A 20,561-nucleotide genomic window follows, 5' to 3' on the forward strand; every position below is an offset into this window, starting at 1 on the left:
TTCTAATCATTTGAGACGAATCGCGTTTCAGAGGGATACAAGTTGTCGATCCTTTTTCCAATGTTCATTGCCAACGTTCGCGGGCAACGGAATTTACCAAGAGAAATCCAATCGAAGCTGACCCACGTGATTTACCTTTACACAGCGTACTTCATCTTGCCGTTTCGGCGCAATTGGCGAATTTGCATACCCACACGGGTCCCGATTATTGAAAAGTCAAAAATCCGTCGAGAATCCTCTGTTCTCTGCAAAAACACCCCAACTACGAATGGATACAGAGATTCTGACTACCAACTTGGGATCACGCTCATTTTTTCACCTCTGTTATTTAAATAAATTGAGAGCTATAGGGCATATATCTTATACACAGAAATTGTTGAGCAATAAATCAAGGACCTGATCGACTCCATTTGTTTCATAATTTGTCTATGTTATTATCCACATAGGTTGTCAGTGTTGGGTATCTATCAGTTTATTTATCATAGAAAATAACATAACAGTAGTAAATTCCAAATAGAATTGTAAAGCCGTTAATGTTCGGCTTGTCGGAAAAGCCAATGATTTATGACAGCGAAGAAAAATCTCCGAATGCCAGCTAACCTAATAAAAATCACAAGGAGAAGGATTCGAAGGCGTAAATCTGTGTTCCATCGTGGAATCAGAGCGTTCTAACACTTTAATGCCTAGAGAGTACTCCCTTTTATCACGCTCATTATCTCCCCATTCAAGTTCTAACACCCGCGGCAGGGTTGTTCACGTACCGATGAGCATCCGTGCTCGCTGGGCCAAAAACGACCAAGCCGGTTGCGCCGTAGTTTAGGGTCAATTAATAAATAAGCTCCAGATGGAGGAAGGAACAGCAGCAACTAGGCCAAATATCAGGACAATTACGAGCAGGTGGAGACCGACCAGCAGCTTAAACTCAGCTTAGATAAACACCATCGTCCCATCCGCATGGGTAGCGGTGGTGCATGAACCTCGCTGTTTGCTACCTCGCGAATTATGCTTGCAGATTTCGACGTCTTTCTACGCTCCGAGAATATTTACGATAAAGAGCACCTGCGCTAGAGCCTCGATATTTTCATGGAAAAACGGGGAAGGCGTATCGAATTTCACAAATTCTTGGATTTGCGTTTAGTTGTTGGACTAATATTTGGGATATTGATATTTTGGTGTCTTTGCGTTCAAGCTATTTTGTTGTAATTTTTTGAAAGAAAATGGCCTGGGTAATTTGATTAAAATGTTGCGGATGTAGAAATTGTAGAGAAACACTCTGATTTCTACTAGGTCGATGCATGTGAAGTGTTTCCTCAAAGGAATCGTCAACCGTATGTAGTTTGCTTGAAAAATGATATGTAACTTTTACATGATTTTAATGCGCTTTCTTAATAACTCAGTAATTTCATTACTTGTCGTACTTTTATTGTTCCTATTACAAATACTTGCCATAACGTTACAGTTTTACATATACATTCCTTTGTTCGTTGCTTTTTTTCTACGTAGTTTGCACATCACGAAGTCGTGTAAATGAAAGAAGGAATGTTTTTCATTTTCTCTAGAATAGGTATTTACATTCTTTCCTATTATTTTAGCCTCCGAAAGATCTTGATAAAATTCAAAAATACATTGTATAAATTACTTTAATATGATATTAAATTACTTGTATGTATATGTATATATATGTAACTATTGCATCGTATAAATAACAACCGAGATGTTGAACATTCTTTTTAATAAAAATAGGAATTACGAGTAAAGAAATTCAAGATCGTTTCGCTTGGATTTTCCAGCATCTAGTTTTCCTATAGATGTTTGCACATCGAAGAAATTACATTTCATATGCACGAACCTCGTAAAAGAGGAGAAAACTCGGCAATCGTACTCGCTCTAATAATTTTATTACCTTTAACTAGCCTTCTCTGCAACTAATATAACGGATGACAAGCATTTGCCATATAATTATAACAATTACAAGGATAGTAGTTAAAACGAGCGACGTTCGATTAAATGACAAAGATACCGCGAAGCATACCGCAGAAGCAACATTACGGTTCCAAGGTATACGCCCCATACTAGTCATGAATATAGAAATCGGATCCCGTTTTACTGCTGTAAAGCGTAGTTTCGTGTAGCGACATACTGCTTCGTAAACCTCTTACCGTCGTAAACGGTTTACACGGTGCCCGTGCCGTCACAGCGTTTGTCGCGGCGCGCGCAAGGCAGGCCGAAGAATTATGGCAATGGACAATTGGTAACGTTGCGCTGAAACGGTGCCGTAAAACCGATTCTGTTCACTTTAATTAACGTAGGAAGGAAAACTGCGCGTTAACTTTATTTAACCATCCTACCGCGCATTAGCAAAGAAACGAATCTGTACATGGAAGTTTGTATTGTTTTATTTCTTCCTTTCTTCTTTCTGTAGTAGAATTATGAAAAGAAAATAAGGTACAGAAGATATATATATATATATATATATATATATATATATATATATAAGTACACCTAATTGTAAATGGTAGTTGTAACAAAAAGATGTAGTTTTTCAGGGTTTTATAATTAGGCTTTCATTTTATTTTTCCACAAATACTTTTACTCCTGTCGATTATTTTACATATGTCATTTGAAAACTGAGAATTTTCTCTTCCATATTAGTACCTGATCTTTGATTTGTTATTTTTATATATAAAAGTGCTTTTTTTTAGGAACTAGTCAAGTACGAGTGATTAAATATCGAACATTTCACGTGTTACGATGAAATAAGATGCTGAAACATTGCCATGCGATATGATTACGTTTTGACACGTATTTACACGCATTATCCTACCACGATAGCGGAATTCCGTAATTCAAGCACAATGATACACCGCAGGTTAATTAATGTAGAACGGCTACGAAGCGAGCAGTCGGTGTAAAAAGTCGCGGTCATTTCGCTAGACCTCGTTCATTTACCGATGCCTGCCACTCGTTCATTGGATTTCCACTCGAATCGAGGAGTTCTCGAGTGCGACACGCGATGCCAACCGCAACCGGAAAACCGCGTGAATTTCCCCTCATCGGACGATTCAACCTTCTCGTTCACCGACAAATTTTGGTTTCCCTTTTTGTGAATGGAAAAGTGCAACGAAGACAGCAAACCTTCGTAGGTCACAGTATAAGAATATTCTCGATTCGAATATTTTGTATTTTCGCTCATAATGGCGATAGGTGGAAGCAAAAGTTTTGGTTTGAAAGCTGAGTTGCGTAAAAGAATGCTGTTTGACGCTTGTTATTTTTGTTCTGTTTCCTATAACATGTATAGTATATAGTTCGAGAATAGAAAATTATGGAAGATATTTTGCAAATGGAATTTTTCGGCAGAACGTGAAAGTCAATTTTGGAATATGAGGGAAAGGGGTGGTTTTTTCGAGAAACTTTTAGCTGTAACCGATTTGACGCGATTTAAACCCAACCCCTCTCCAACCCTCGGGGATATCGTAATTACGTACAATCCTTTACGAGTTACGATTCTTCTTCAACTGGCTGATCGAGTTTCCACTCGAGTTCCGAACAGCTCACTCGAAATCGGTTTGTTTCGAATACTTTCAATTCGGTCAACCTGCATCTGCTTCTTTTTTTTTTCTTATGAGTATTTTTCGACGTGAAACTTTACGAATCGCCCTCGAATCGATCTTAAAATGAACCTTAAAATGGACTTTAAAATGGACCTTAAAATCGACCTTAAAATCGATCTTCAAATTAAACATGAAATCGCGTACTTCGTTTACTCATAACAAGTAGAATCATCCCGTAACTACCCAGATGTTCCGTACTTGATCAGCCACAAACGATATCTATCGACGCGTCACAATTATTATTTTATGACTTTACGAGTCGATTATTTTCCCGATCTGTTCTACCTTATTCTCGATGACATTCTCGATAAGAGACTAATATAACTTGTATCGTTCAGCAATTAAGGGAAGATAATCAAGGAAAAGTTGCGATAACGACTTTAAGTATTTAGAAGTAAGCCTGTCACGCAAAATGATCATGTCATTTACGCGTCCATCTTCGTAGGTTTGCCCCATATCGTTCGGCAGCTATCGATCGACAATTAATCCGTTCGATTGAGTGAAACGATGGTCGGGGTAGGACAACGTGCACGATTTCGCGCGGGAAAGGGTAGCGGAAGAAAGTACAGGGGAAAAACGGGGAAAACTAATAGGGTCAGTATGAGGGGACTTTAATGGATGGCAGTTTCCGCGGGGTAATTGGTCTGCCGTGAACGGCCCGTGGAATGTTTTCGCGTCCGACTTCCAACCGTTTTCCCCTCTCGCGACTATTTCCGTTTTCGAGTAATTTCCCCGGCGAACACGAGGAAACTGCACGGGTTTTCACCAGCGTGGAAACAAAAGGGAGCAAAATGTAGGCACGCGACCACGTGCCGTTAACCGAACCGTTGCGCGTTGCTTGATTTTATTTCGATGAAAAACTATCGTTACCATCGTGCGTTTCGTGCAAACGAAAAAAAAAAAAAAGAAGAAAAAGAAGAGAAAAAACGGCGAACAGGGAGAGGGTCGAACAGGAAAAGGTTTTCGCGCCAAGTTCGCGATAGAACTAATATTTACTAGGCTCATAATTTAATACGCGCCGACGTCGCATGTTATCGGCGATATCGGGGCTGAAAATTTTATTTCCTCGTCCTGGGCGCCTGGTTCCCATTTATTTCCGTTTTCGTGCTCTCCTTCGCAAATAGAAACGTCGCGTTTCTCGAAAACGAACGGATAAACGTCATGCCGAGAGAATTACGAAAAATCGGACGAGATTCGAAAAGAAAATCGAGTCGATGGCTGAACCATGCAACGTTATTACGTTGACGGTTCGCGCGAACACGAACGATCTAGCTAGATCGCAGGATGCTAGGTTACAGCCCGTTTCTCGCTGGCTTTCCAACGGCTTCCACGGACGCAGCCAATCCCCATTTAATTGGGTTATTAGGCTCCCATTAGATCGGACACGCGTTGCCACTGGCATCGATCAGCCGTGTGCGAACGTCCGCTTCAAAACATCCAGTCAGACGCAATTAAGTCGCTGATAGGGAAATCGCGATCGAACCGTCGCGTCGTTTCAGCTTCCAAACCTAAACGATTAATAATCACTCAACTTGGAATTTCGTTCTGCGCGCCTGTTTCTCGGTAATCGTGTTAACTTGGCCGATTAATATTTACGTTATTACATGGCGAAGATATTTGATGGAACGAAAATGCGTTCCCTGATAATTATGAAAACGCCTGGAAACATTGGATAATTATGGAAATTTAAGAAGCTTATGCTTCACGTTGTTGCAGCTAAAAGAACGCTTTCTTTCGGTTTCTTGCTGTTTCGTCGTTCATCATTTAAACATTTCAATCACAATTTCGATTACAACGATCCTCTGGCTACGTTTTAGCTCGACGTTAGTTGAGAGGAGTTAATGCATCCTCCATTAAGGAGCATATGAGAAGAAGAATGTTACGTACAGTATCTGTCTAGTGCAAGTAACTTCGAAGTGTACTTTAACTTTACTCTTAAGTTTTAATCTAACTTCAAGCTCGAACCAGGCTTTCTTTAATCCCACGACCGTAACTTTCGATACTTTTAACTTGCTTTCGAGAATCAGTTCGGTTTAACGATAACATAGTAGCACGCGCATCATGCTACGGAGAAGAAAGTGGGCATTTCGTGAGAAGTTAACAAGGAAAGAGCTATTCGATCTCGCGAAAGATTCGAATAATCTCCTTTTGACGTGATATCTGATATTCGAATGTTTACGCATGGAAAATAAAAAAAGGATACGTAAAACCGAAATTCAAGATGATCTGCATTGAAAATTCGAGTCGGTGTGACATGCAGCACAGCAACGAATGATTTAGAAAACAGATTTTTCGCCAAGCGTATCCACCGTGTGGTTTGTTCAGGGAACGAAAACAACAGAGCCAGAATATTTTTTGGTTGGCCAGAGGAACGCTGGTCACACTGTTTTCCGACAGAACAACCACGAATGTTTTCGAATATTTGATTCGCACGTTGGATATACCACGTCGGCTATATCGATTTTCTATAAAATTACCATAACACCCGTGTCACCGACAACGGACTTGTTTGGTCAGCTGTTTGTCGTTCAGCCTGACTTCTTCGACATAATCGGACCACGTATTAATCGGCTTTTTCCTTCTCTTTCTTTTATCTTCTTAATGGATCTTTCCGAAATTGTGCCACGCATTAGGTTCATACGACATAGGAAATGTCGATATAAAACCACAATCCTATATGGTTGTTTCGGAAAGTCATATATTTAATCAAAGTAATTCCTATGTATAAGATTCAATGCATCAATTTCTTCTATGACTAATCCCAGTTTCGCTATTCTAAGATGATAAAAATTATCTGTTTTAAAATACAAAAATTCTTGAAACGAAGCTGTCACAGTTTCTTTTAAATTAATTTGTGTATCAAAAGATAATGAGCAACGATAAAATGTTAATTTCTCTAATATTGGACAAACTGTTAAATTTAACCTCTCGAAGGAAACGTATTTTTTGAACGATCGATACGCAAACTGGGTAATTTACGTTCGAACCTAACTTTTCTATCGTATTAGAGTTTAAGAGAATCTGAAAGAAATCCGAGGATATTCATCTGTGTCTACGTTACATCATACACCCTTTTGTTAAGTAAAACACGTTGGAAATTTTGTTTAATAACGATAAAAATTACGAGCCGAGAAATTCAGGACTAAAATGTTGCTTGAGTTTTCAACAATCCAATTTACCTTTGAATTATTAAACTTCGAAGAAACGATATTTCATATCCAGCAACTTAATAAAAATAGGGCTGAACCGAATAACTCTGTCAAGATAAATCGTTTGGTTTCTAGAGAGTCGAGCAACAATCATTAGACTGCGGATGTTTATGCATTTATGGAAAATTGCAAGATACGAAAATATACATAATGCACGTAATATGCAAAAATATATAAAATATTCAAAGTGTAGGATGCATTATGATATTTAACTGGTAGAATAAATCTCTGCTTAGGTTCTGTTTCTTTGGTCGAACAGTCGTTAGTGTTCATAGAAACATGAATTAACATAAATATCAGCACTCTGATAATCATGTACCATGGTAATAACACTTTATCGACGGTGCACGCCTATCGACGTATTATTTCCTATGGGAAATATTCATACTGCGATGTGCAGACATTAATAGCGACTCGACTCTTGTATAAAAGAGCAGAAATTTCAATGGCAACGTATTTAATAATTGTTATTCATAAATTATTGTGGCTGTATGAAATATTTGATGAAAATTGTGGCAATCGGAAGTTAAAGCGATTGTTTCGCGACAAAATATGTAGGTTACTTTCTAGTGGAAATATTGGACATTTAAATATAAATTTTAATAACGGTATACAATGCATAACGAAAAGTAAATTGCATCATTCGCATCGATAATTTCGTCTCTATGAAAACTCTTGGCGGATTTCGAGCAACATAACGTAATAAAAATATCAACTACAAAAAATGGATCAGAAAATATGTGTTTGCTTATCTCATAAAGAAAAAAGCATTCAATATACAAAGAGCGTAAAGTTTCTTTACAGATTGATTACTTCTGTTCAACAGCGCGCGAGAGTTGAATAGAATAAATTATTAATTAAATGAATTTTCTCAGAGATATGTGTTTCAAATAAGAAATATGTAACTGTAAAACATAAATTATACAACAAACAATAGCGAAAGCCAGCCTATTTCGCAGCAGTATTCCAATTCTCTTAAAAGATACAGAAACTCGAAGAAAGCAGTCAATTTTTGTTCCCATTTTCTGCAAACAACGAGGAAGTAGAATTGTAATACAAATATTAATGTCCTACGAAAAATACTAAAAGTGCCACATAAATTTGATTAGATTGTCGCCTAAATTCATGCTGCTTCTGTACAGACATTACATATACTGTAACAAATATAAAGACAGGACGAGTTTCTGTTACAAAGCAATGCTTCACGAATCGAAATGATGCTTTTTGGATGTACACACGACGTAACAAAAATTCATACAGACGTAAAAAGCAAATATCTCAGGTATATGTAGTTCGATACCAAAGAGAACGTGTCAGAAGATCGAAGAAATTCCAGTTTTCCTTTTCGCGAATGGTACGAGAATCTCACGGTTTCTCGCTGATAAAGTTCCTTTCCGGAGAGGGCGCGTAGTTGAAGCATTCTTTGGTCGTTAACGAAAGCCCATTACGCCGGTTTCGGCGAAATAAGGATGCAGAGAAAGTTACAGCCGAGAATTTCGCGATCGCGTAGACGCGCGGCAACTTTCCGCGTTACGCGCCACTCCCGGCGCATCGAAAGCTTATAAAGCTCGCCTCTCCCCCGACAACTTTCCCGCTAAGCCACGATCTATTCCCAGCGAGCCAACACGCTTTTCCGACCAAATCCCATCGGCACTCGTCCGCGTTTTCCCTGCGCCAATTTGATTGATAAGGATTACTCCTCTTCGAATTTCTACTCGCGCAACCAACGAATCGGGAACAGACTTAACCTGATTACACTCGTTTCCACAGACCTTATCGTTTTTTCGATAATTATATAGAAAAGTGCACACCTCATCGACTTTGATAATTTTGAAATATGTTGTCGAAGTCAACATTCTGAACAACTTTTTCCTATACAGAGATTTATAGGAAATTTGTTTTCGTAATATTCGCAAAGAATTTCGATTAAATTCAGTTTCTGTTATACTTCATTCTGACATAATAGATAGATGGGCGTATTTTTATATAGTCCAACCTAACTTTAATTCATCGATGCTAATCGTCTTTGATAGACATAAATGAAGAAAGATAAATGAAATGGTTTATAGTTTTTTACAGTAGAATTATTTGAGTCACCTAAGATTCAGCAGTTTAAAATTTCAATCTTGGATTGCGCACAGAATTGTCAAGTTTCTTGTTATTTGGAACAATCAAATCGCGTACCAAGAAGAAAAAGTATGACAAAGGAGTAGAAAATGATTCGAATAACTCTATGGTAGGATCAATTTAATATTATCTCCTGCTAAATTAAATGCCATCGAACACGAGGGATTTCATTTGGATTTTAAGTCCGTTTTATATGTAATGAAATTCATAATCCGGAATAAAATTAGCGAATTTTTTAAAACATTGATTGGTAAACAAGCTGATTGATTTATATGGTGTGATTTACGTATTTATTTCTTAATAATAATTAATAATAATTAATAATATTTGTTTGATGAGAATAGGTATTATTAATATTTATTAATTTGTATAATAATATGTATGCTTTAAGCGAGCGAAAGTGGAATCTTTAATGTGAATAACTGGAATAAATAAACGCGTAATGTACCAAAATGATTCCTGATATTTCATGACCTCACATAGAATTTTTGGTTGAGACGCTCTCCCTTTTTTTAGTGACTTGTTTACTCGATCAAACATATATATAACGATAATCATATATACAAATATACAAAGGCGATTATTTATTTATCAAATGTTCATCAACATTTTCTACTTCTGTACACCTGCTATAATTTCAGGAAACAACCGATGATATACAGACTGAAAAGTATGGTGAAACAAATACGCTCAGGAAGAGTTAACACTTTACCGACTGCTAGCGGTTCAACAGCATACGCACGTCCGATCGGCAGCTCAGACGCAGATTCTCCCTGGCGCCGGCTCTCTTTCGGTTTAGACTCTCCAATACCATTCTTTTCGTTCATCGCGAACGGTAAGTTTTTCAAATTTGTATAAAACTGTGGGAGCTTACAAAGCAACGCAACTGAGCAAGGTACCTTAGTGCTAAATAACAAATTACTGCTCGAATAATGAGAAAGATCGTCGGCAACAAAAAGCCGATTAATAGGCTTTCAGTCGGTAAGCGTCGACGATAAAAAACCGATTAATCGGCTATCGGTCTGTAAAGTATTAAGAAACGCCAGTAGAGTAACGAGTAGAATCGCTCCTTTACGAGTCAGACATCCTATACTGGGTCAGCCACGAGCGTTATTGGTCGACGCGCTACGATTACTATTCTATTACTTTATAACGTGAACATTTTCAATTTATTTTCTCCATATATTATTGTCCTGTGTTATGTTCTTTTATATTTGTAGTATTTACTATTACATTAAACTACTTTAGAAATTGTAGTGTAAAATATGTAACGAATATACATTTAGTTTCAGTACATTCTACGAATGTTATAGCTTCTTCTACTCGACTAAATGAGATACAAAAACGCGAGATACATCTCAAATCATTTTCCTAAGATTTTGTCACGTATAGATTTACAATTTCAAAGCGTTTTACTACATGTATCTAGAAAAATCATGACTATAAGGATAAGGGACGATCCAATCAGCAAATTAATAGAACGCAATATAAATGTAGAATTATTCCAGGAACGTAAGAATCGAATCGACGTTGCAGGTCGTAGTGAATTGTGTACGATCGTTATAACGACGAATTTGGTGACGCATTCGCGAGTTCATTCGCTTCGTTTCCGGAGTAATACCCTCGTTAACGATCCTAATTGAGTTCGCCCCACCAGTAATTCGCGCGTAGTGCTTGGTAGACAGCAATATCGTGGAAAACGCAGCAACTAATGCGTTCTTCGTGCAGAGTATACAAATCGTTAAAAATCGAGCGAGAACTTCGACTTTGCTATCCGATAAACATGACTCGCGGCTGAAAGTTGCAGTTGAATGTTTGGCCAACACTGATCGAACGCTTTGAGGGTGTTATCTTGCATCCGCTACCTTTGTATAAGAGGCAAGACGCCTTTATCGAGGTCAAAGATTCTCTTGAACTTCACGAACTTCGATTACCAATAGTGGAGAAGTTCGAGTTATCTTTGATCCAATCATCTTTAGATTAAAATGTTTAAAGTACCAATATGAGACTTCCTATCAACTATGAAATTAAAATACAAATATCTGACAACTATTACTTCCAACTTTCCTACATTTCTAGTTCAAATTATTAGAATATCTAATCTCTACAGTTATTCTCTGATCAGTGGTTACTTTTAAACTTGATAACAATTTTGCTCTAACTACTCTTACGACTCTTCAAACTTTAGAGCGACTCGTTTTCTTTCTTCTTTTTTTCTTTTTCTTCTTTTTTTTTTTTTTTTGTTGAGGGATTGAACATTTAATTTATTTCGGATTTATTACTTTGACTAGTGAGAAAACACTCAACGTTATCGTTTAAACGTTCGACGTTTTCTGTTTAAATGGTAGACATATCGTAATTGTATTCTTAGAATTATAAATTAAATGTGGCAAAGGCAGCACAATGGACAGCTGAAATAACTTCGAGCGCTGGTAATTGATTTTCAAATGCGTTTAATTAACCTGTCCAAAGGTACTCGAAGCGAGCTATTGAAATCATTTCTATAAAAATGCAAAACAGGTTTCAATAAGTATAAATAAAATTAACAGCATGTTAAAGCTTTTTGCTAATAATTTTCTACAATTTATGTAAAATCTTATCGTATATTATTATTATACTTTTCCATGCATTAATTAATTTTTCGGTTATATGCAAAAATGTCTGATTAAATTTGTATTAAGTAACATATTAATGAATAATCGCATAATACATTATTAATATCCTTCCTTATGCTTCTATTTACGAAATAATAGATTACACAAATTTTCTAAGGATCGATAATTTCTCTCTAACCCTTCGTTCTAGTCTCTTCTAAAGAAAAGTCTCACTGTTTGCATTTCAAGTTTGAAACGACAGAGTATTCGAAAGATTTACCAATTAATTGGCGCATTCACGGGTAAAAGCGAGCACATTCAGGTTCACCGAATCGACAGAGGGGGTTCAGTGGCACAGAAAGTTGGCCGGCTCTGGGGGCAAAAGGCGACCAGGTGGCGACCTCCGTATCTAAGCGGCAAGGCATTCGACCTTTCACCCCAACGACGCCAGCGAACCGCGAAATGAAAATTTTATCGGCGCATCGAACCAGCAGACGAAATCTCCCGATATTACTTAATAACGAGCCACGATGGATGAGAACGCCGGACGTTTGCAGCTGCGCGGAGAAATGAAAAGGCCGCCGTGAATTAAGTCCCGATCGTCGTTTCTCTATCCTTCCGTGTGCTCCGATTCAGAAACGTTCGCAACTATATAGAATTTTTCTGATTTGCATTTGAACCATATGTACGGTAGATTCTTAAGCAGTCTTTTATTCAGCTCCTATGAAACTGATATTAACGAAATATTACAATTTACAAATTATAAATTAATTATTGATTTTCTCATAGGATTGAAATAAATTCGATAATAGAAGAAATGAAATGTTTGCAAATGACAAACCATCCGATTATATCGTTAGATTGTCGGAAAAGTGTCCTTCTTTTACAGACACGTCTTTTACAACGATGCATCTTTATACAAACATAAAATCTCTCTAATGTTGTGATCTTTATCTTGATAGAAGAAAATGGATCATACGTAATTCGATAAAATAATATAAAACGGAAAATATCGTGCATTCATTATTTCTTTATAAAACGAAAGAAACTTCCCGGACGACCTAATATTTAACATATAACTGTAACAAAAAGTGTAAAATCTATAATCGAAATTTGTCGATACATTGTCAATACACTGATACTGTTTAATATCCATATCTTTTCATCCCTCCAGAGATACTATATGATACGAGTTTCTATATTCTTCTTCTTTTTTGCAAAAACACGAGTAGATAATTATATTTGCCCGTTTCTAAAAGAAACGCATTATAATTTCCTAAATGGAAGAACAGACACGTTTTGCTTTAATGCATGCTGCAATTACGGCTCTTTCATAACGAGATCACTTCGGCTGTTAACGTTCCGAGAATTATACAGGTGACTCGTATCGCGTTTTTCCCGCTCGTATCTCAAATAATCGGTAGATTACAATTTCGTGGCTGAGCGACGAGCGACAAAACAGGATACGCAAAAACCTGCTCGTTAACATAATTTTCAATCGGACGTATAAATCAGTGACCATCCCCCATTCGCCTGGCCTCATCGCCACCAGACCTTATCGAAATCAATGGGTATTTTGTATCGGAATTAAACGCGTGTTATTTGCCTGCCACTGATAATTTAATTTCGCGGTTTCAGCTACTTTATGTTGCGATTCCTATAACTCGATGCCCGTAAACTTTCTCCTAACTGTCGGGTAATTTCATTACACACGTCGAATCTCTCGCTGAAAAACAAGTAACACGATATCCGATTATTGATATGGTGAAACGCAATTATACAGTTTCACGCAATTGAGTCAAGCTATAACTCTGAAGGGATAGAAGACGCTATGTTGTAATAAAATAATATATTCGCTACAGAGGTGGAGACGTCTCGAAGATTTTCAAATCAGACTTGTGGCCTTTTCGATGCAACTAAATATTTTCTTACAGATTTTTCACGATAAATGGGTCGTGTTCGTCTCTATAAAAAATATATTAAGGCGCTCAGCTTGAAAATTCATTAGTTTAAAAGGTACTTTGCAGAACTTTTCACGGTACAACAGATGTACATAAATTTGAATTTTAAAATTTAAATCGCAATTTAGAGTGGCATAAGAATAAATAAAACAGAAGGATTAATAACACGAGTAACAGAATTGGTTAAAGCAATGCTCGAGGCACATGATGGATGCAAACGAGAAGAAATTTAACGTTGTTCGATGTCACGAAATCAGCTGATGATCTCTTAAAATATATTTTCCAAAAGGTATTTTTATAATTTCCTAATCATTTCTAGGATTTATCTGATTTTTTATAAATTTCGGATACTTATGAACCGGAAGGTATGTCGATGTATCTCAGTGTTCCTCTGCTACGTAATTTCGATGGATCGAAATTCGTTACAGGAGCGTATCGTAAATCTGTTTCGCGGTGGTTACGAGTCGAATTGCAATCTCCGCGAAAAATAAAATGTTGCGGTAGACAGAGACGTTCTGTTGCTTTCGATTATAGGAGAACGTCCGCGTTTTTCGTTCGGCCCATAAATCGCACGGGAATTGGTAATTGGCTTCCAATCGAACACGGAACCAACGCCACAGGGCCAAACGGATTCCAAATTTATTTTCTTCCCCCACGCTTCTCTGACCAACGTGATTTTCTTTTCTATTTCATATACATATTATGTATTTTGGCGATTCATGGAAAAACTGCGCTAACAAAATCATGTAAATGAAATTAATCGAAAATAGAAATAAACTGTTTGAAAGTACTACGATCAGAATAACAGAAGAGTCATTCGATAGAAATCAAATTTCCTTAAGACAAATTGCCAATAATCTTTGAATTGGAAGATTCTTAAGAAACGACAATAAATGTAGAATCAACATTATTCAAATGAAAATCTCTATATTCATTCATGGAAATTAAACATTTCTATTTGATAAATAGTCTAAAACTTGCATACAGTATTGTATATTCTTTGTCAGCGGAATATAAAAGACAGAATAAAGATATAAATAATGTATCAGCTGTGTGGTACATAGTAGAAAATTGACTTGTTATAAAAGGATACTGAGAAAAAACAAGGATTTTATTTTATTCTCGCGCAAAAGCTTCCTTTGTAAAAAAATTAATTAAAAATTTCGCTCTACACTTTCCGCTTATTTCCCGACAAAGAACAGCCGCTCGTTCTTCGTGCGTTGTAGATACACGAGAAACAGAGAAACTCGCACGAAAGAATCGCAGGACGTTCGTCGATGGATACAGGAACGGAGAACGGTTTATGGGTACGCGGTGACGGAAAGAAGCGTGGGCGACATAGTTTATGCAGACGCGTGGAAACGCTGAAAACGCATAAATATGTTGGTAGACGCGAGCAAAGAGAATACGTGCTCGGTGGAAACCAAAAGCGCCACGTTCACGTCACGATTCTCGCATTGCCTCGTCTTCCTGTCTCTTCTTGCCAACTACATTTCACCGTACGATTTACGAAACTTCGACTTTAATTTATGGATTAAACGTAAGTGTTCTTCCGCTAATATTTTGCAATGATTTTCGGTCATCGTGTGCCACGATCACGCTTAATCGTTACAATTTTCGTTACAATTTTGAAAGCAAATTGAAACCGTGTAGCTAACCAGCTATCCACTGCAGTTTCAAGAAATTTTGATAACAAGAGATCATGGCACTATGTTGATAAAAATGTTTAGCATTTTTTTACGTTGTTATTATTGAGATATGTATAATTTTGTGTGCTAGAGTAGACTGGCCGCGTAGTAATTACACACGTATGTGAATATGAGTGTGTGGAGTAATGTGTTATGGAAAATGGCGAGACAAAGAAAGTACTGAGACGCGTGCAAATGTATATCGACGAAGATCCTGCAAATCGTTTATTAAATAAATCTAAAACTATTTTAATATGAATTCTAAGTGTAACCTTAGTGTTCCTTTACTTTTATTTCGGCAATTAAGATCCACAATTCTCAATAGTTATATTCGTTGGAAAGTTAGTGTAACAATCTGATTTGGGAATCAACGAGAGTTTCGAAAGAATCAAATATTATCTTGAAAGGTATTATTGAAATTTTGTTAGGAAATATAGTGATATTACTTTACTTCAAAAATTTCTATAGTATACACTCGATCTTTCACGAGAATCTAGTATAAAATTTGACCGTGCGAAAATGATGCGATGCTAGAAAATATGATAGAATCTATCATTTATCGTAATACACGAAGATCGGTCCACGTAGAAGCAATATAAACACGTCGGTCGTAAAATACGCGAGTATTCCGTACGTGCTTACGCGGACACCAAAAATGGCCATTTCGTGGCTGGATTCAAAGACCACAGTGTGAGATTGGCCTTATCTACGTGGCCAAGTTTCCAAGGTCGATTTACAGAGGTCGAAGAAGAGGTTACTTCCCTTCGCCGCAACATTCCGCCCATTACGACTCGTAAAACAGTCGAAAGGGATATTAAAAGAATTTACATGAGAAACTGATCATAATTCCTCGGTATTACAGGCAATAAAGATTTTCGAAATCGAAGCTCTATTCGAACATAAAATCAGACCAGTGGCAAATATTCGCACGGTATCAAGATCGAGCTAACTATACGAGCGGTTTAATCGTCTCTAACACCATCGATATTCTAGGTATAAACATAATGGTACTTATGGGGAAACTTTTTGCAAAGTGACGATACCTTTTTCTATGAACGTTTCTCCGCATGTGAAATCGAAAGCTGTGACTACGTAACAAATGTAGATGTAAATTTATGTTTTTATGAATACGGTTATTGCTATAGAATTATTAAAGTGGTTAAAATAATCAATTGATAGCGAAATTGATAAAATTGTAATTGTAAATTTTATAGATTTACGATATTGTTTTTCGGGGGATTTGAATGATTTTTTGTAAAATATACGAACAAAAATATTTCTGCTAGATATATTGTTTTCAATTTTTCATTCTTTTGGTACAAATATCAAACTCGTATTTTGATGGCCTGTAATTCCATTCCTGAAGGGAATTCGTTTCACCCATTAAATGTTATAACAAATATTTTATTTTAGGAATATTACATATCTTTTTATTTCACGAATTCTAAACTTTCTGCAAATATTTACAAATTCCCGGAGATACAAAACTAAACCAAAATCTAATTACATATAACATCAATAATAATTCCGAAAATGTACTTTAATCTTCAATGTTGCCACTATTTAATTTTCCGGTTATTGTACGAATAATTATCTGCATTAAATAAACAAACTGTTATGTTTCTATTAATCGCGATAGGTATTTTAACGTATTGAAAAGCAATTACTTCGATAACACTATTATAAACAAATATATAGTGCAATAATATCCGGATATCGTAATGTATATAATGTTCTAATATTAATAGAAATCGATGTACATTAACTCCCATAAAAGATTCCTAAAGTTCTTTTACGCTTCGTTTCTCAAAAATCTACCTGGAATTCGAATACATGAGAAGCACGTCGAGAAAGTTCGCTCTTTGCATTCTATGCAACGCAGGCTTTTTAAGCGCACGAAGATCTTTTTGGTGACACGTTCGACGTGTAGCCAAGAAAATGCGGTGCTTCGAGTTTATGCCAGCGAATTCATCGGTATCGTCCTCGAGCAGCAAGCCAGACAATGGAAATAGTGGAATATTCGTCGCGTTAGAAACAATGGCACGCGCATTTCCCCGACCACTTCAACGAAATACAAAGGTCGTAGCGATTCTTCTTTTGCATATCAGCGTGACTCCCACTTATTGCATACCTTTCAGCACGCCATGAAGAAATAATACTGATAAAGAGAGATGAGAACCTTTGTTCATCCACTATTATGACGTGTGAAGCGATTGAAAAATAGTCTCGAGAATTCTACAGGTGTGTTTTCGAATCGAACGAGTTTCACTTGATATTTAATGTTCGAATTATGAAACGATATGTACGAGACACTTTAGTGGCGTTTAATTTGCATGTGAATTTAAGCATTTAACGACTCCTTAAGCTTCATATTTTCTACGAGATCCATCGATATCCTGATACCATTAATCTCCATCGATCGTAGCCACGTTATTGGAAGATCTATGTTTTCGAATATATACGAAAGATTTACGAAATGCACGACAAGCAAGTAAACAGAAGAAATAAAAGTATCGAAAGAATCCAAATACATTGCAAGCTGAATGATACGTCGCTAAAAACTTTTTTACGAGGCTTGTCCCTCGAGCTAGCTTTCACGTTGGTAGTATGTCAAATTGCGCGCGAAAACTGTCGCGAAAATGCGTCGCAACAGCCTCGTAAATCTCGGGTATCTACGTATTTCGTGTGTACTCGCATCAAACAGCTCGTGGAATCGTCGGAAACGAGCAGAACGTTCTTCTCTGCTACGTCTCTTGAACTTAATTGAGTCAATTAAATGTCTAATTCTCATAAACCTTCATTACCTTTCGTTTATTCTATGATATCATATTTCACTCTGGATTCGTAAATACACGTGTTTTTCGTGTTATTATTTTTTCATATTAATACGATGCATTAGTATTATAACAATATAATTTCAAATTAAAATGCAGAAATTCTACACGGAAAATGGCATTCTTAACTTAAGCTGTTTAGTTAAAATAATAAAACGTCATGGAAAAATTTATATTTTCTAGTAAAAATAAGGAGAAATGAAATATTTTACAGCCACTTATATTAATTAGAGATATAGATTAAAGAAATTTCAGGATTAACACGACTATGGGATAATCGAATTTGTGAAGTCGACTGGTGAAGTTGAGGGAAATATTGAAAAATATTTAACAACTACGCGACGATTACATTTTTTCATTATTTTGTTATACCTTTTAATGTCGCCGCCAGAATTTTATTAAACTGCAACACGTAAAAACTTTCGTTTTATAAGGGAACACTAGATACACATTTTTTGTTCTATATCATTTTATTGAATTGTGTATGATGCATTTAGTATGTTCCATAATTCAATAAAATAATATAAAAGAACAAACGTTGTGCATCTATTATTTCCTTCTAAAACGAAAGGAACTTTTCGGACAACCTAATACGTATAACTGTTATTTAAGAGATGGATAATTTATATTACTAGTGTGTTTATGGTTGCCGCGTATAAATTGCGACATGGTTCGTAAAACTTGAAACGGAGAAAGAAACTGTCGTAACAGGATCGTTGGTAGAACTGTCGGTAAATCAATGTACATGTAGATTAAAGTGTAATGGGGGATGAGTAGTACAAAAAGAAAGATGAATAGAGCTAGCCAATTTAAAATTCCAGTATTTCAACCGCGAGACCATTACAAACATCACAATTCAAAATCTTGTTCGTTAACATAATGTTTTTCCCAAACACGAGAGAAGGACCGATCGTTTTAATTAATTAAGTCGAACAAGGATCTTGCGGTATTCTATCCCCCCATACGCCGTATGGGATCCGACGATAAAACGGGATCGCGGTAATTAATTGAATGGCTGCAGGCTTGCGGGCACGTTGTAAAATTTATTAGGCCGACCAGCTGAGAAAAAATGTTGCCCTCCCCTCCAAGGAAATTTTTCTCCCGATTAGCCGGCCAGGATTTTATTCCCCGCACTGGATTCGTGCCAGGATTTCGGAAAACCTCGGCCTGTCGTAAAAATACTCGGAGTCGAAGCCGAGCTTGTCCAGTACGAATTTTATCGGGACGACCCACTGACCCATATCCCACGGAATTTCTCTTCTTCATCGAAGATCTACCTTGTAGAGTGAAGCCAACGAAGAGATGGAGCAAAAACGTTCGTCGACTAGATGTGATTAATCATCCTCGGAAATCTAACGTGTAACGCGAGGCCTTTCTCTACGCGAATGTCCACGTCGACAGGCTAAAACGAACGAGAATGTCTCCCCTTAATGCCCCGGCTATGGCTCCGGTTTACGTTCTATTTCCGTTCGCGGTAGTAAAGCGACCAGCACGAATAAAATACGACCGTGCTTTCGCGAATCTGAAAACCGATACCACGTGGTGAACACACGGTAGTCCAACGCGAGGTGGCCTCACGTGTGAAATGGCAAAAATGTGACTCCCTCGAGTCCACTGTGCGTTCTTCTCTCCTTTAAGACTACGTCCACCTCTATTCTGCCATTTCCGTCTCGGTCTTTCGTATACAGTTGGCTTAACGAAAAAGTACTGCTCAAATAAATCCCAAGGATTATCCAGGACGAACGTGTTCTACCTTTCGTTCGATTTCCTTCCCTGTCTATTTTCTTCGTCGCCTCCGCGCGGCAGTAAAGGGACCGCTGTTGTGTCGGCCAGTGGAAACGGTCGACGCTGGTCAGACCTAATAGCAAAGATCCGTGGTACAGCGGATACCGGTGCTGGAAACCGCAACCACTTCAGCTCCTGTTACCGTCTTCGATTCGTTGGAAATCATTTCTACGTCATACTTCTTCTCTTTTGCTTCTTTTCTTTTTTTCTGGTTCTTCATTCGCCGTTTTTCGAAACATACTCTGACACACGGTATTTGTCTTAGCCGTCATTCTTCGCGTTCAATCCCGTTCTGCGATCTGATTTTAACTCGGATCAATCCCGTTTCTGCGATCTGATTTTAACTCGGTTCCCACCATGGTGCGCTGTTTTCAATCGCTCGTGATTAATTAATCGGCAGATACTACGTTTATCTGAATCTAAAGGGATTTTTTTAATTCCTTCTGCCTGTTCCAACTTTTGTACGGGTTTATTTGTAAAAAATAAATGCGTTCTTTTATTCGCGGCATACGTGTTCTTTAATGTAAGAGACACTAAATAAAATGAAGCTTGTAAACAACAAATCTAAATGTTTAATATTTACAGTATGCCAGATAGATATTTATTTGAATATCCATCACAATCTTCTAAAAATTTCATTGCATAGCATAATGATACTAATTTAGAAGTGAACGATACATATTTCGCGTAAAATTTATCGCCACTCTATACACGCTATACGCGCACAGTGTTCGCAATTTCACGCGTTTCTT

At 37.1% G+C, this 20,561-nt stretch overlaps 1 protein-coding gene and 1 long non-coding RNA gene across 2 annotated transcripts in view; one reads left to right on the top strand and one right to left on the bottom strand.

Annotated features, from left to right (window-relative positions):
* Positions 1 to 10,149, top strand: part of LOC143302885 (uncharacterized) — a 210,916-nt gene extending 200,767 nt beyond the window's left edge. The window contains exon 5 of the long non-coding RNA XR_013058738.1: positions 9,589 to 10,149. This is a non-coding gene — a long non-coding RNA (uncharacterized LOC143302885). The remainder of the gene's footprint in view (positions 1 to 9,588) is intronic.
* The window catches only part of LOC143302782 (uncharacterized), a 42,223-nt gene that overhangs the window by 7,404 nt on the left and 14,258 nt on the right, over positions 1 to 20,561 (bottom strand). The gene's annotated exons all lie outside the window — the stretch shown is intronic.

Source organism: Bombus vancouverensis, chromosome 6 (genome assembly GCF_051014615.1).
Source record: "Bombus vancouverensis nearcticus chromosome 6, iyBomVanc1_principal, whole genome shotgun sequence".
NCBI lineage: Eukaryota > Metazoa > Arthropoda > Insecta > Hymenoptera > Apidae > Bombus > Bombus vancouverensis.